The sequence below is a fragment of the Castor canadensis genome, chromosome 7, assembly GCF_047511655.1.
Source record: "Castor canadensis chromosome 7, mCasCan1.hap1v2, whole genome shotgun sequence".
Lineage (NCBI taxonomy): Eukaryota > Metazoa > Chordata > Mammalia > Rodentia > Castoridae > Castor > Castor canadensis.
Window position 1 is genome coordinate 67,586,126 of NC_133392.1, and position 14,748 is coordinate 67,600,873.

The 14,748-nt window shown below is 49.7% G+C and overlaps 1 long non-coding RNA gene across 1 annotated transcript; it reads left to right on the forward strand.

The window, feature by feature from the left end:
• Window positions 1-1,290: 1,290 nt before the first annotated feature.
• LOC141424823 (uncharacterized) lies at window positions 1,291-14,233 on the forward strand. Its single transcript, XR_012449759.1, has 3 exons — window positions 1,291-6,950; window positions 9,257-9,396; window positions 13,882-14,233. It is a non-coding gene; the product is annotated as an uncharacterized lncRNA (long non-coding RNA).
• Window positions 14,234-14,748: the final 515 nt, after the last annotated feature.

Here is a 14,748-nt window from a genome sequence, read left to right on the forward strand (position 1 = left end):
CTGCGGAACAGGCAGGCAGCTGGCAGTGGTCCGGATGGCGGCGAGGACCACAGCCACAACCATGCCCCAAAGGCTGTCAGGGAGGACATAGCAGGCCAGGGCACTGGCAGCCCTGTGGCCTTAGATCACAGTGGTCCTTGGAAACAGGACGTTTGTGCGAGCTGGTACCTCTACTGCCTTTTTTTTTTTTTTTTAATGTCCTTAATTTAGATTCAATATTCCAGGCAGCTGCCTCTGACCAGCTGAGCCAGGTCACCCGAGGTACCACAGCTGCTGGGAGCCATGTATGGAGGCACTGATGGGTCACTGAAGCTTGAGCTTCAGTGCTTCACATCCTGACAGAAGGCGGAAGACACCACTGTGGAGGAGGGGCCCGGGTGGTCACACAAGGGTCTCTCATTGGTAACGACTGTTCCTTTACCAAAGGGTGCGTCAACTCCCTGACACCCTGCCCTGCTTGCCCACAGTCCAGTCCACCCCCAGTGCAGACAGGACAAAGGGAGTAGGCCAAGGCGATCTGGGGGTCTGCTCACCCATCTGTTGTACTTCTCCATGGTTCCCCCAAGCACATGAGGGCCTGGAGAAAGGGAGTTGGTGTGTGGGGGTCCTGGGGAGGAAGAAGGGATCTGAAGGCTCTGCTGTCCCTCCCCAACTCTCAGGTCACCAACTCCCCAGGAGTCCACCCCTCAGAGTCCACCCCATGGATATTGGTGGGTCTTAAGTGGGTGGGCTTATTTAGAAATAGGAATGGGACTTGGGGCTCAGACACCCAGACAGTGAGCTTGGGGGGGTTAGAGAGCTTTGGCCTCACCCCAATGCGCAGATGAGGAGACAGAACCTCCTTCCCCATGCCCCTTTGCCCTCCTAAGGGACTTCTGGAAGGGACTGGTGACATGGTCATTACGCAACTCTTTGCAAAGAGAAATGCCCATTACAGCGCTCTCTGGCCAGTGGGCCTACCAGGATCGGGCAGGTCTCTGTGGGGTCACACAACCCATAGTGGGCCAGGGGACTCCATCCTGTAGGGAACCTGGGCATCGGCACTGGGTGTCTGCTCCTGGGCAGGGTCATGAGTGAGGCAGAAAAGTGCCGGCTTTGACTGTCTGTGCGGGTAGTTGTTTCGTGACTGGGTAAGGAGGTCGGGATAGGCATGGGTCATCCATTCCTACTTTCCCCTCAGCGCTAGGCTGGGGCAGCCAGCTGGCCCGCGTCCACGCATGCTGGATGCAGCTCAGACTGGAGGGGTCCCTACAGGCTGGAACAGGGCTGGGTGCCCTGAAAGGGGGGAGCTGAGACGTTCACCTGGAGCCAGAGGCGATGGGGAAGCAGGTCGGGGAGTGGGGACCAGGTGGCATCCTGACTATCAGGCGGTACGCACTTCTCTGGCCCAAGTTCATTTTCTGGGGCATTGAATCAGAAGAGTGGGCTGTGTTCAGTGTCACTGTCACAGTACTGCCCTTCCTAATTGCTGACACAGCTCTGCCTCAGGCCCTCCTTTGTCCTTGGTCTGGCCCAAGAGCATGTCTGCATCCCAGTCGGTTCTCACAGCTGCAAGAGTCATATCTCTGAGCACAGGATGTCACTCCTGTCCTGGTCAACACTGAAGCAGGCCCTGCAGCTGCCCTTCTTCACGGGGACAAGGTGGAGCCAAGCTGTGCCCGTGGGAAGAGGATGGGCATTTATTAAGTTCCAGCTGTGCCCTGCACACTCCACCAGACCCTGCAACTTTAAGTATTTCCTCCTTGTAATAGTGCAGTGATATCATGTTCCCATTTTAAAGATGAGAAAACCATGACTTGCCCATGAGCGCACAGCCGGTAAGGGGAGGGCCAGAGATCCCATATGGTTCATTCTGTGTCCATGGTGATGAATGCTGAAGCATGAGCCAGACCACCTATACATTCACTTTCCTGGGTGGATCTGGGAGCCCATTTCTGAGCATGAGGGATGGACAAGGATGGGGGCGGGGTAGGAGGTGCACAATTCCCCACTTTCCAGCATGAGCTGGGGGAGGACTCCCCCTTCCCCAAACGCTGAGGATGGTGCTTAGACCTCCAGTGTCCTGCGCTCCAGGGCTGGGAAGACCTCAGAAACATTTTTCATTTATACCCCCACTCTACAGAGAGCAAAACTGAGGCTAGACAGAATTGCCTCAGATTCCCAATGAGGAGTAGCCAAGACCAAGATGGCTACTCTTCTTTGGGCAGCCATCACAAGCCTGAAGATCAGACAGGGCTGGGGAGGCCTACCTGCCAGTCAGTGGACGATTACTCTGGAAACCTTGCAGGTGAGCTGGTGTTTGAATGGCAAGCCCCCAGGCTGTGTGCATGCTTGTACCTCATTGTACAAGACACATGTGCCTGGCACTGTGTTCTAGGTTGGCACTTAGTAAGGCAACATGAAGTGGTCTGGAGTCCCTGAGCCAGCAAACGGCAGAGTGCAAGTTCCCGACCTCTGGACTCCTGGCCCAGGGTTCCGTCTGTGGCCTCCCACTTGAGTGAGGAGACATGTAGCCCTGGGGCCACCAAGGCTTAGGAAAGGCTTTGGACACGGGCTATCGGATTCTGGAACCCTCACATATCCTACTCTTCTCCAAGGGTGAGGTCTTGGAACACCCCCATGCAAGCCCTCCCCCCTGCTCTGCTGCACCTGCCTGTCACTGGGGAGCCAGGCTGTACAGCGCACAGCTCCCCTGCGGCAGTCCCACTGGTCAAGTGCGTCCTCTGTTCCCCTGTACTGATGCCATCAGACACGCTCAGGGCCCCTTGGACCCCTGTTAGCTGAGCTCCTGACCTCTTCTCAGCCAGTCATGGCTGTTCTCCAGGTGGGCCTTGCTTCCTTCTTGCAGACCCCTGCCCAGCTGGGAATCAGGGAGATCGAGTTTGAATCTTGGCTGTTCCTGTCATCTTGTGACTGTGGCATGGCACTTAGTTCTTCACTGCACTGGTGAGAAGGTTAAGTGGAAAAGGCACAGGATGGACTTCACCCGGTGGTTGGCATGGAGCAGAACTCACTGTGTGCTACGTCGTGTTATTGTGACCTCCTAAAGGTACGCTGGTGCCCGCCTTGCAGAACTGGCGGGAGAATGAAGTGAGGTGGTCCATGTAAGTGCTGAGCTTAGGTTTTGGCTCCAAGTAAGGCTGGCCTGATAGTGACAGCAGTGCTTTGTCACTCACATGGGGAAGGTCCTGCCAGTGGACAGTGTGAGACGTGAATCTTGGGTGGCACTTGCTTGGCCCTTTCATTAAAAAATAGATTTTCTTTTGCTCATCTCAAAAGGTGTAGCAATAGGATAAACTCAGATGGATGTCACAGAAGAATCAAGTCAAAATGCCTTAAAGAATAAAGAAGTTTATTTAATTTTTTTTTCTTTTTGAGAGTGGGTCTTGCTATAAAGCCCAGGCCACCAGACCAGCCTCCAATTTGCCTATGTAAGAGGTTGACTTCGTGCTCTCAATCCCTCTGCCTCAGTTTACTGGTTGCTGGAATTACAGGTGAGCACCACCACGCCTGGCTGGGAGATATGTTTTTACATATGACAAGAACAGGAAGGTGGTAGCTGAATCTAGTGGTTAAGAAAGAGTTCAGAGCTGGGCGCTGGTGGGTCACGCCTGCAATCCTAGCTACTCAGGAGGTAGAGATCAGGAGGATCACAGTTGGAAGCCAGCAACTAGTTCACAAGACCTCATCTCGAAAAACCCTTCAAAAAAAAAGGGCTGGTAGAATGGCTCAAGGTGAAGGCCCTGAGTTCAAACCCCAGTACCAGAGGAAAAAAAAAAAAAGTTTAGAGGTCAAAGCCAGACTGCCTGAGGTAGAATGATTGTAGGTGTATGACCTAGGACTGGCTACTTAAACTTCCCAGCCTCAGTTTTCATATCTGTAGATGGGGCTTCATTAATCCTTTCTTTACAGGGTGCTTGTGAGGATTAATAGTTTTCCAAAGGCAAAGTGATTAGAGCAATGCTAGGCTCATGGTACATGCTGCATTAACATTGACTGTTATTTATTCCAGAGCTTTAATATTCTGGGGATCATTAATTTAGGTGGCTTAAATTAATGGATTTTTTTTCCATTGTCTGGTCTGCCGCTGTCAACGTGCTGACTTTATCCTCAGGTTTGTGCCCTCATGATACATAATGGCTGCTGCTGCACCAAACATCACTCTTCATGCAGCACTGTCCGAAGCTAGAAGAAAGAATTTCTCTCTTTCACTTTTTCTTTCTTTTGGAGAAAGAAAAAAAATTTCTTCTTCTCTTCCTCCCCTTGTTCTCCTCCTTGTGCTGAGGATTGAACCCAAGGTTTCTTGCATGCTAAGCACGTGCTCTACCACTGAGGGAAAATTTTTTTAAATGACTTTCTTGTAATTTAATTGACTAGAAATGGGTCAAATGCCTGTACGAACTACTTAGGGAGAGGAAAATGGAATTGCTGCCATTGGTGGAGCCTAATCTACCTTCATCCTTCTGAAGCCACTCATATGTAGACCAACTTGGTGGTCACAGTGAGAAAGAAGGGGGGGAGGTGTGCAATGATGCGTCAGTCCACAATGTCTGACCGAGGTGACAGGAGTGAGGTCACAGCCACGTGCAAAGGATCTGCCCGTCACACTGACTTCAGCTCTGCAGGCGCTGAGATTGTTTTGTCTCGTCCATGCTGGCTTTAGTCTGTTTCTGAGGGACATCTGGAGAAGAGCAACCCAAGGACAGAGCTGAGTCCTGTCCACAGTCACACACCGTATCAGTCACTTGTGCTTACTGGATGCCTTTCTCTCTTTCCATCTAAAAGGCAGGTTCTGTTTTTATCGTTTTCTGCACATGAGAAAGGTGAGGCAGACGAAGGAAGCAAAAAGGTGCTAACAGATCCTCTCAGCCCCTTCATCACCCTTTGGTTCTCCTTGGAGGTCACCCGCAGCATTGGGCAGTGGCCGTGTCTGCCAGGAACTTCCTGAACCACGCTACCTGCACGCAGGGCAGCCTGGGATCTTGGATGTTAATCCCTACAGTGACGACCCTCGAGGAGCAAGGGCGTGCTGGTGACTGAACCTCCAGCCTCGAGGGGACAATTCTTAGGTGTGTACTACAGTTTCTAGAGGGCATGGCAGTAACCACCCTCAAAGGCACTCTTGTGTGGCCGTTCCCTCTTCCCCGTCTTAATTTTCCTCATCTGGACTTCCTAGGGTCACCTCTTCCCCATCCTGGGCTTATTGGCTGCTTTTGCTATAACCCAAATTGAGGCTCTTTTCCCAGTTCCAGGGCTGCCTCAGCTCCTGATCCCTAAGCGGTTTGGTCTGTCACTGGAAGAATTAAGAGACAAACCAGTCCCCAACCTCCAACCCAACCCAGTGTCTTCAGCCGACTCCTGGAGGCAGCGAGCGCCTGCACAGGAACCCAGCCCAGTGTCCCCTGTGGGTGGTGGCCCGCAGTGCTCCACCAGCAGTAGCTGTGGCTCTTCGCTGCCTGACGGGCTGCGCCCAGTGACCCGAGAAGTGAATCCGAGGATCAACTCGGCCTTCCCCAGCCGGCTTCAAAGGAGCGATTATGGACCAACCAGGAAATAATACATTTCATGGGAAAGACCGTAATTATGGAGTATTGAGTAAATAATATATGCTTTTTAAAAGTCTGCAATTATGTATTTATCCTATCTGTAATTAGGGAATTTTTAAAGGGTGCATTATAGGTAATTTAAAAATAAAATAATGATACCACTCAAAACAAACAGCTCCAAACAAAGATAATTCAGGCCACCCCAAACTCAGCTCAGTGATGATTTCAGGGGAAGACGGTGTCATGGGCTTTGGGAAACCAGATGGCCCTTGTTGAACCTGAGTGGGTGGGGTCAGCTTGACCACCCTTGGCTTGGTGTCTTGGAAGCCAAAGTTCTGTCCTTGACTGACCTTTTCCTTGACACCTCCTTCCTCAGAGATTTCTTCCTCTTGCGACTCAACCAACAAGTCACGAATAGGTGTCAGCAACTTTTGTCATCTCTGTTCTTCTAGAAACTTCTGCCATTGTAGCCACTGGTCATAATGGCTATTGACATTTAAAGGAATGAAACAACATTTAAACCTTCAGCTCCTCGGTGGCACCAGCCACACTTGGGGTGCTTAGAGGTCACAAGTTGGGGGTAAGGTGGTAGCCATGCCACAGTGCTGGGAAGATTCACCACTGGAAAGTTCTATTGGAAACGCTGCCTTAGAATCAACTGCGTAGGTACGTAGGAGGTTGCTTACATGGTGTAGACCTGTTCTTGAGAAGATCATTCCTTTTCTTGGAAGATTCTTCCCCGCAGACCTGCCTGGTGAAATTCCCTGCACCCCAAGACCCCATGGCTCTCTCTTCTTTTATACTTGTTGTTTTAACCTTGGCTTCTCCACACTGTCTCATCCTCATGAGCCTCCATCCCAGGCCACGATCTAGACCAAAATAGGTGGGTAGAGAAGTCTGTGCTATAGTTCTGATGTTGGATGTCCTCCAAAGGCCCATGTGCTAAAGGCTTGGTGCTATTGGGAACCTCTAAGAGATGGGGCCTAGTGGGAGGTTGCTTGGTTATTGGTGGGCGGAGGGGTGTCCCTCAAAGGGAATTGTGGGACTCTGGCTCCTTCCTTTGCTTCTTTTGCATCCTGGCTGATGAGGTGAGTAGTTTTGTTCTACCATGTGCTCCTGCCATGAACTGAAACCTCCAAAACTTGGAGCCAAAATAAATCTTTTCTCTTTCTGACTTAATTGTCTCCTGAGTTGCATTATAGTGATGGAAAGCTGACTAACACATCCCAGTTAAAAACTTGTCCTTTCCTCATCTACCTTTTCCCCACAGCTTGACTTTCACATCTGTCTTCTCCTCTTGGGCACATAAAGGACAACCTCAGATGACCTGCTCCCTCCACACTGCCTGCCTGTAACTCTTGTTTCTCAGTCCTGGTTACTACCTGGCATTGCTTCTGATCCCAGGTAAGGTTCACGGTGGAGGAGCAGGTCCTGGGGAACTAGCTCATGCTTGGTGCTCCTGTCCTGGTGACAAGGCCCAGAAGCCTGACCTGTTATCCAGGAGCCAGGATGGCCCAGGCTAGACTGTGAAATAGGTCCTGAGGGACGGGAAGAGGTGGTACCTTCATGTGGCTGCCCAGGAGAGTGGGGAGGTGAGGACCGTGGTGGCAGCCAGGGTGTGCCAAAGTACCTGGGACACCTGAAAGCCAGCTCCTGCGGCATGACCTCCTCCTCCTGGTCTTGGGTTCCCCCACCACCTCAGTGGGATTTCTGGGAAGTTAATGTGATTGGAGCACTGGAGGAGATGTGGTATTTTGAGGGGCAGCTGAACAAGATCCCTCCCCTCAGGAGGCAAAGCTGGAGGTGACAGTGTCCACATGCCTGGCCCAGCCCTCTTCCCTACCAAGAGACTCGTCTTCTGCACACACACAAATTTACTTTGTTATGGCCCACCCATCTGTTTTCCTTGAGGGAGGGATACATTGTCTTATTTACTTGGACTTACTGTATCCTAGGCCACTGGGTCCCAGGTTAAAAAGCCAGGGTTTGTGGGATGCAGGGACCCCATGCTGCTCACAGGACCTGCCCTGGATTGGCTGGGTCTGCACTGGTCCCTGCTGGCTGGCTGCCTTTCTGGGCTTCAGGTTCCTTTGGTGTGAAAAGATTCTCATGGTCTTGTGTGCTTCCAGTGGACTAACACTATTTGGTCAGGTACAATGGCTCACGCATGTAATCCCAGCTGCCCTGGTGGCAAAAATTGGGAGGATCAGGGTTTGAGAACAGTCCAGGCAAGAAGTTAGTGAGACATCATCTCAATCAATAAGCCAGGTGTGGTGGTGTGCACCTGCTGTTCTAGTAATGAGGGAGGTGATTATGGTCTGAGGCCCACCCTGGGCAAAAATGTAAGACCCTATCCAAAAAACAGCTAAAGCCAAAAAGAGATGTTTACTCTTTTGAAAGACAGTCACCCTCGATAAAAATCACAAGGCCTTTGAGAGTAAGGACAGTGTTCCTCTGTCGCCACCCTCAGGGTGTGCCCACAGCGTAGCAGAGCACACACCTTTGGCGAACATAGAATAACATTCTTGGTGAATTGGGTGGCCTCTGCTTCCACATCTGTGAAATGGGGATAGGACCATGGTTGCATGACTCAATAGAGTGCTGGGTGGGCTGTCCCCTGCACAGGGCCTGGCACTCAGTGGGTGCTCTCTCCATGTGGGATAGAAGTAGGAGCAGGGTGTCTCCCTGTGGTGCACAGCATCAGCGTGGCTGTGATGGAAGTGACAGCTCAGAGGACCTGGCACTTCCCCTTTTAGCTGGTGGAAGGGCGTGTGGGGCTTGTTTACTGTGGAGCTGGGAGCTTGTGCCTCCTCATTTGTGTTTTGTCGGAGGCCAGGCAAGAGGTAAATCTTGCCTGAGCAGTTGCCGTGTGATGGTTGGAAGGAAACTGTCAGGTCCGATCACAATCCTCAGACAGGTTGTCACTGCTGAGGCTCTGTGAAGCAGTACGTGCTGCTCATCAGCATGCCTGCCACTGCCCCCACCATATCCACATTATTAAGGAGGGTTAAGGACCCCCTTGTCACCACTGTCACTTGGATATGCTTACACTAGTATGCCAGAGCCCCTCAGAGCCCACCAAGGCTGCTCTCAGAGCTGGGGGAGGGAGAAAGAGGGGACTCTAAGGCCCAAGCACTTTCTTACTGTGCTCTGGTGCCTGTGGCAACACAGAGTGTGGCCTGGACACGATATGCACAGGTGTCACCCTCCCACTCATCTCCCCCAACAGTTGTTCTGCAGCAGGCCCTTGCTGCCCTCACTCCCACAGTTCCCATCTGACCTGTCCTCCTCACTGTCCCTGGAGTCCTGGACTCATTGATCAATGTTTTGTCTTTCCTGGGCTGACCAAACACATGGCTGGCCTCCCCCGCACAGTCAAGTCTTCCACCTGAGCCTAGCATTCAAGGCCTACTGATAGCAGGCACTTCACCTCTCTGGGGCTCAGTTTCCTCATCTGTACCCAGCTCATGGATGCCTGTAATGAAGGAAGCAGGGTAGTCACCTGACCCAGCACCAGGTGCAGAGCAAACAGTGGTGCATGGTAGCTATTGTGTCATATCACCTATCTCTGATATCTCACAGGAAGGAGCAACCTGACCCATCACCCCACCCTTCCCCCTACCTGGTGGGGACAGTGGAGGGGGAGGGACAGGTTTTTTTGTGGAGAGGAATATAGGAAAGATCTGATCTGTTCATTCTCTTCCCTACAGGCTTCCATCCTCCTTATCCCAGCCCAACCGCCTACACCCGCCTCTCTCCTGAAGGGATTCCCAGACTCCCTAAACCCTGATCAACATAAATGCTGGGCCCTTCAGGCAGGTGTCAGCCATAGGAGTGGTGGGTTTACAAGGTAAGGAAGGATAAGATGTGACAGGCCCGGAATTAGCGATGCAATTCCTCTGTCATTTTTATCATTGGCCCCTGCAGGGAGGAGCTGATTAAATGGATATTCAACTCTTTGCATTAATGCGCATCCAGCTTCAATTTGCATTTCATTAGCTGCACAAAAAGCATAATTTTATTATTTGCTGTTGGAAAGCAGATCTCAGCTAACAAGCAGATACACGCTGTTACTGAAATACGATGTGACCAACTTGCTCCGATGTCTGCTGGCTCTGCCATCTTCTTCCCCTCTGCAGACAACTGGCTGTCTGTGCAGAGGTGGGACATCAGGGGGGTTCTGGTTTTTCATGTACCCAGGAATGCAGGTGTCTTTCAAGAGAGTCACCAATAATGACAGGGTTACCACTGACAAACAGCATTTTCATCATGGTGACACCACCTCCACCATAACATCACCATCGTCATCACGTGATTATCACCCTCACCACCATCCTACTACCTCTGCCACCACCACCACCTTCCTGTCTCCCTTCCATTACTGCCTTCCTCATCACCATCACTCCACCCCAGTCACACTTCCATCCCACCACCTCATCACCTCCCTCATCATCACCTCTACTGCTCCGTCATGTTGGTATAACCATAGTCACAGCTATTGTTATCACTGTCATCTCTGTGGTTACCTCCACCATTACCACTCCCCAATCATCTTCACCACTAGCGTGACCGGTATCACCAATTCCATCGCCACTCCATTGTAACCACCACCACCTCCATCGTGCCAATACTGCCTTGACCACAGGTATTATTGCTACCACCGTCATCCCCTCCATTGCTGCTTCCATTACCAGTGCTATTGATGCTTCTGTTACCATGACTACCATGGCCTCTGCCACCATTACCACCTCTACCATGACCAATTCCACTATACCAACACCAGCACCATCTCTATCACCATTGTCCCTCTGCTCTCACCACCACACTCTGGATACTCTTGCCCCATAACCAATTTTATCATCATCACAATCTCTATCAACACTAGCAGGATTGTCACTATTCTCACCACTACCACTATGGTCCCTCATCTCTACCACCACCACCACCGCATCGCTTGTGTTCACTGCAGTGTTCATGTTGACTGCTAAGACATCAGCATTGTATGTTGCATATTTTGTGTTTCAACCTGACAGCACTGAGTGGAAACTTCCACTGCTGTCAGAGTCCCAAGTTCTGAGGACCTGTGTGAGGTTGATGGGATCAGCAGTGATGGGATCAGCAGTATCCTGGAAGAGGGTACTGATGACCAACACCAGGGTACCTGGATGGTGCAGTGGAGGGCCAGGTATGGTATGATTGTGACACAGAGCATGACTTTGGAGTTCCTATTTGCTGTGTGACCTCTGAGTCACCTTCCTGAGCCTCAATTTCTCAGCTGTCAAGTGGGACTCACAAAACCCCTTCACCGAATGGAACAAATGACATCACTATGATTAGCTACTAATAGTACCTCCTTCCCCAAGCTGAATGTTAATTAAATGGCAACATACATAGTGACAATCTGCGGAGTGGACACGCCAGTTCTCTGTCCCCTTGGGTCTCTTTGTGAGTTCTGAGTGTCCACTTGCAGCTTCTGCTGTGTCTGTCCTTGCAGCTCCCTGGCAGCTTCCTCCAAGGACCTGTGACCTTCAAGCACTGGCAGTTGCTGCACCAAGAGCTGCTGAGAGCCAGATGTGCCCCAGGATGGCAGCAGCCAAGGACAAGTGGAGGCAGCGGGGGTAAACTCAGTGTGTAACTATCACACTGTGCTGCTCACTGCAGGGTCCGCTACAGGCTGCTCCACCTGAATTTTGTCATCACCTGGCTTCTTCCTACCCTGGCTTGCTTCCCCTGGTCCCTTACTAGGTCTTCCAGGGAGTTATTTCACAGCACATCTCCTGTGCATAGAACTTCATCTCAGGGTCTGTGTGTGACATGGCACATAGCAGGATTTCAGTGTGTTTTCATGGCATTTGTTAAGTCCATCAGCTAACAGAGGGCTTTCACACACATTGTTCACAGGAGACACTGGCAGTTTCTTAGAGTGACAGTTATTGTTCCTACTTTATGAGTGTAAACTGAGGCCCACTCTCTACAGAGTTAGTGGAAAGCTGGGATGTGAGTCTTGTGTTCCAAACTGATGACCAGCCCTCTCTCATTGCACCAGCCCTGGATCTGCCCATAGGGATGCTCAAAAACTGTAGAATAAGGTGGCTTTTGGAGCCAGGTACACTTGAATTCAGATCTCAGCTCTACTGTCCCTGAGCTGTGGATCTTAGGCTTGTTTCCTTGAGCCTTGGTAGCTTCATCTGTGAAATGGGTCTAACAGTATCCCTTATCTCACAGGGCTGTTGTGAGGGTCAAAGGGCCTCATGAAGGGGGAGTGTCAGTTCCTGCACCTGCCTGCACCATGAGCTGGCCATGAGTGTTCGGGGAGTGTGCTGAGCAAGCTGAAATGTGCAGAGCCTAACAGGTCTGTCCTCATGGAGACCTGACATGGCCATCTCTCAGCCATGCAGGGAGGAGAAGGCCTTCTGAAAGAGAATGCAGATCTGGGCTGGGGAGCAGGTCCCAGTTGGAGCTGATTGCTGAGGTTTGCCTGGTTCAGATCTCAGGAAAAGTCCACCGTGGAGGCCGTAAATTGGCACCCTGTGGAAGGAGCTGTCGGATTCTACAAAGGCAGTATTTCTGCTTTTCACAGGGACTGTGTAATTTAAAATGCACAAGACAGAAAGTGAGATTAAGGTGATTGGATAGGCTGTCCAGGCCTGGTTATCCATCCTACACGCTCCGCTCTTAAGGCCGTATTGGTGATGGGAATTTATTATCTGTCTGAAGCACTAATTACTGGGTTTCTCTCTTTTAGTCTTAAAGTCTCTCTTCAAATTTATTTTCTCTCCCCACCCCATCTGGGGCCCAGTAGCTCCATTCCTGAGAGGGAAATCATCTGTTTGGGGATGGAGAGGAGAGAAACCTGGGCTCAGCTGTCCTCTGGGTGCTTGGGAAAGCAGGTCCTTCCCTGGGGCAAAGGACCCTAATACATTTGTCCTAATAAGCTTACTGTTTTCATCTCAGATCTTGTTAAGTTATATATACTTATCATTTAAAGAGGTGAGTAGTTTTATGTGGAGTACGTTGTTTTTTTTTCCTGAATGCCTTTTTGTTTTCCAATAACTATCTTGTTCCTTTGCTTGCTTGCCTTTCTAAGCTTTTATCACAAATTCAACCCCAAAGTCTTTGCCCATCTCTCTGCCTCCCTCTCTATCAGCTGCATCATCTTGAAGAGTCTCCCCACAGCCTTCTAACCAGTGCTCTCAGGACTGGGTGCCCAGGCTCCATCCCATCCTGAGATTGCCCTTACTGTCCTCCTAGTGTTGCCCCGCCCTCCTCTCCTGTGTCAGAGTTTGCAGTGTCTTCAGTCTCCTATTTTAGTTTACAGCTTTGTTTTGATAGAGAATGTCCTGTTAATAGTTTCTCAGAAAGGATACATGGGAAGCCTTTCTAAAGACCGTGCTCCATTACTGGAGCCTTTGCATAAAAATATGAAGACTCATCACCATTATCTTTTGATTTTCCAGTGATGTAAAGGAGTCAACGACATTGTGCATCCTGATTCTTTATATCTTACCTATTTTTTTCCTTAATTGGGAAGCTTGTGGCTCTTCTTGTTGTTGCTAGAGATATCTGAAAGTTGACCTTGCTGTGCTATGGTCAAGATATGTTTTTATGTGTTGTGTTGAACACCTGATATAACTTTTATTTTAGAAACTTATGCCCCCATTTTGGGGAAAGTTTCCTAAATTATATTTTGGATGATTTCCCTCTATTTCTTTGGTTCTATCTTTTTTTTTTCTTTTTTTGAGGTACTGGGGTTTGAACTCAGGGTCTACACCTTGAGTCACTCTATCAGCCCTTTTTTGTGTTGGATTTTTTTCGAGATAAGTCTCATGAACTATTTGCCTGGGCTGCCTCCTGAGTAGGTAGGATTACTGGCGTGAACCATTGGCATCCAGCTACTGGTTCTGTCTTTTTTGAGAACTTCTCTAATTCATGTCTTAGACTTCCTGGATTGATCTAACTTTATCTTTTAGCAGTCATTTTCCCTGTGTGTGTTTTTGTCTTTGTTCTTCAGCTTTATCTTCCAGCCCTTTTTTTGAGTTTTACCACTTTCTTCCCTTACTTATTTAAATTTTAGATCATTTTCTGTACAACACCAGAATAATTCTGCTAAAACACAGATTCATCAGATTGAAACCTTCCATGCTTTCCATTACCTATAAGAGGAGTCCTTTGCTTTTGGTATGACCTGTGAGCCTCGGCATATTTCTCCAGCCTAATCACATTAGGCGTCCTTACATGGCCAAGACTGCAGCTGTTCCAGCCAACTCACCAACCCTGGACACTTGATGCAAACTTTTGCTTCTAAGCTTTTGTTCTGACTTATCTTTCTTTCTAGAATCCTTTCACTTAAGCTGCTTTCATAGTTGACTTTGGCCCTGACTTTCCCTACTGGCTTGCGAAGTCTCTGAGGACAGGAGCCATGTGTACTTCAAGTACCTGGCAAGCTGTTGGTGTATGGTAAGTAAGTATTTAATCAACACTGATGACGGCTGATGAACACTCTGGGTCGTTGAGTGTACTCATATGTAAACCTTTGGAATAGTCTCCTGGTAGGTTCAGGCATGGATCCAACACAATCCCTGTGCTTAAGTGATCACAAAGATGGGACCAGGGTCACCAGGTGTGTTCATGTACACACACACACACACACACACGCACACGCACACATACACATACACACACACCCCAGTACATGGCTGATTGTAATCAGCATGTTGAGAGGAGCTCACAGCATTCAAGGAGAATTAATTTAGTTAAACTGCACATCAAGGCCTTTGTAGGGCATTTTGGACCAGCAGGTGAGCCTCGGGTATCTCTGAGTCTTTGCCTCCTCAGGCTGAGTCTCTCATTGGTACCTGTTGCCATCTCTCCAGGCTGCTTTGCCCTTCTTTTAAGAAAAAGGAGAAGTCATTTTCCATTCTCTTGAACATCACAACAGGTGGAAGTTTCTGTTCCTGTGGAAGCCAGGAGCAAACAGAGCTATGTTCTCCGAGCTCAGGCTAGTCTAGAGCTCATGTGGGGTCTGTACTCCATCCAAAGGGAGCTCTATTTAGTAGCAGCCATTCATGGGGGCACATCCTGTGTGTCAGGCAGTGTGTGGTACTCCGAGATCTCATATAAACCTCACATCAGATCAGGTGGATACCCTTGTCATCATATACAGTAGGAAACTGAAGCTCAGAGAAAGTTAAGCAATTAACTC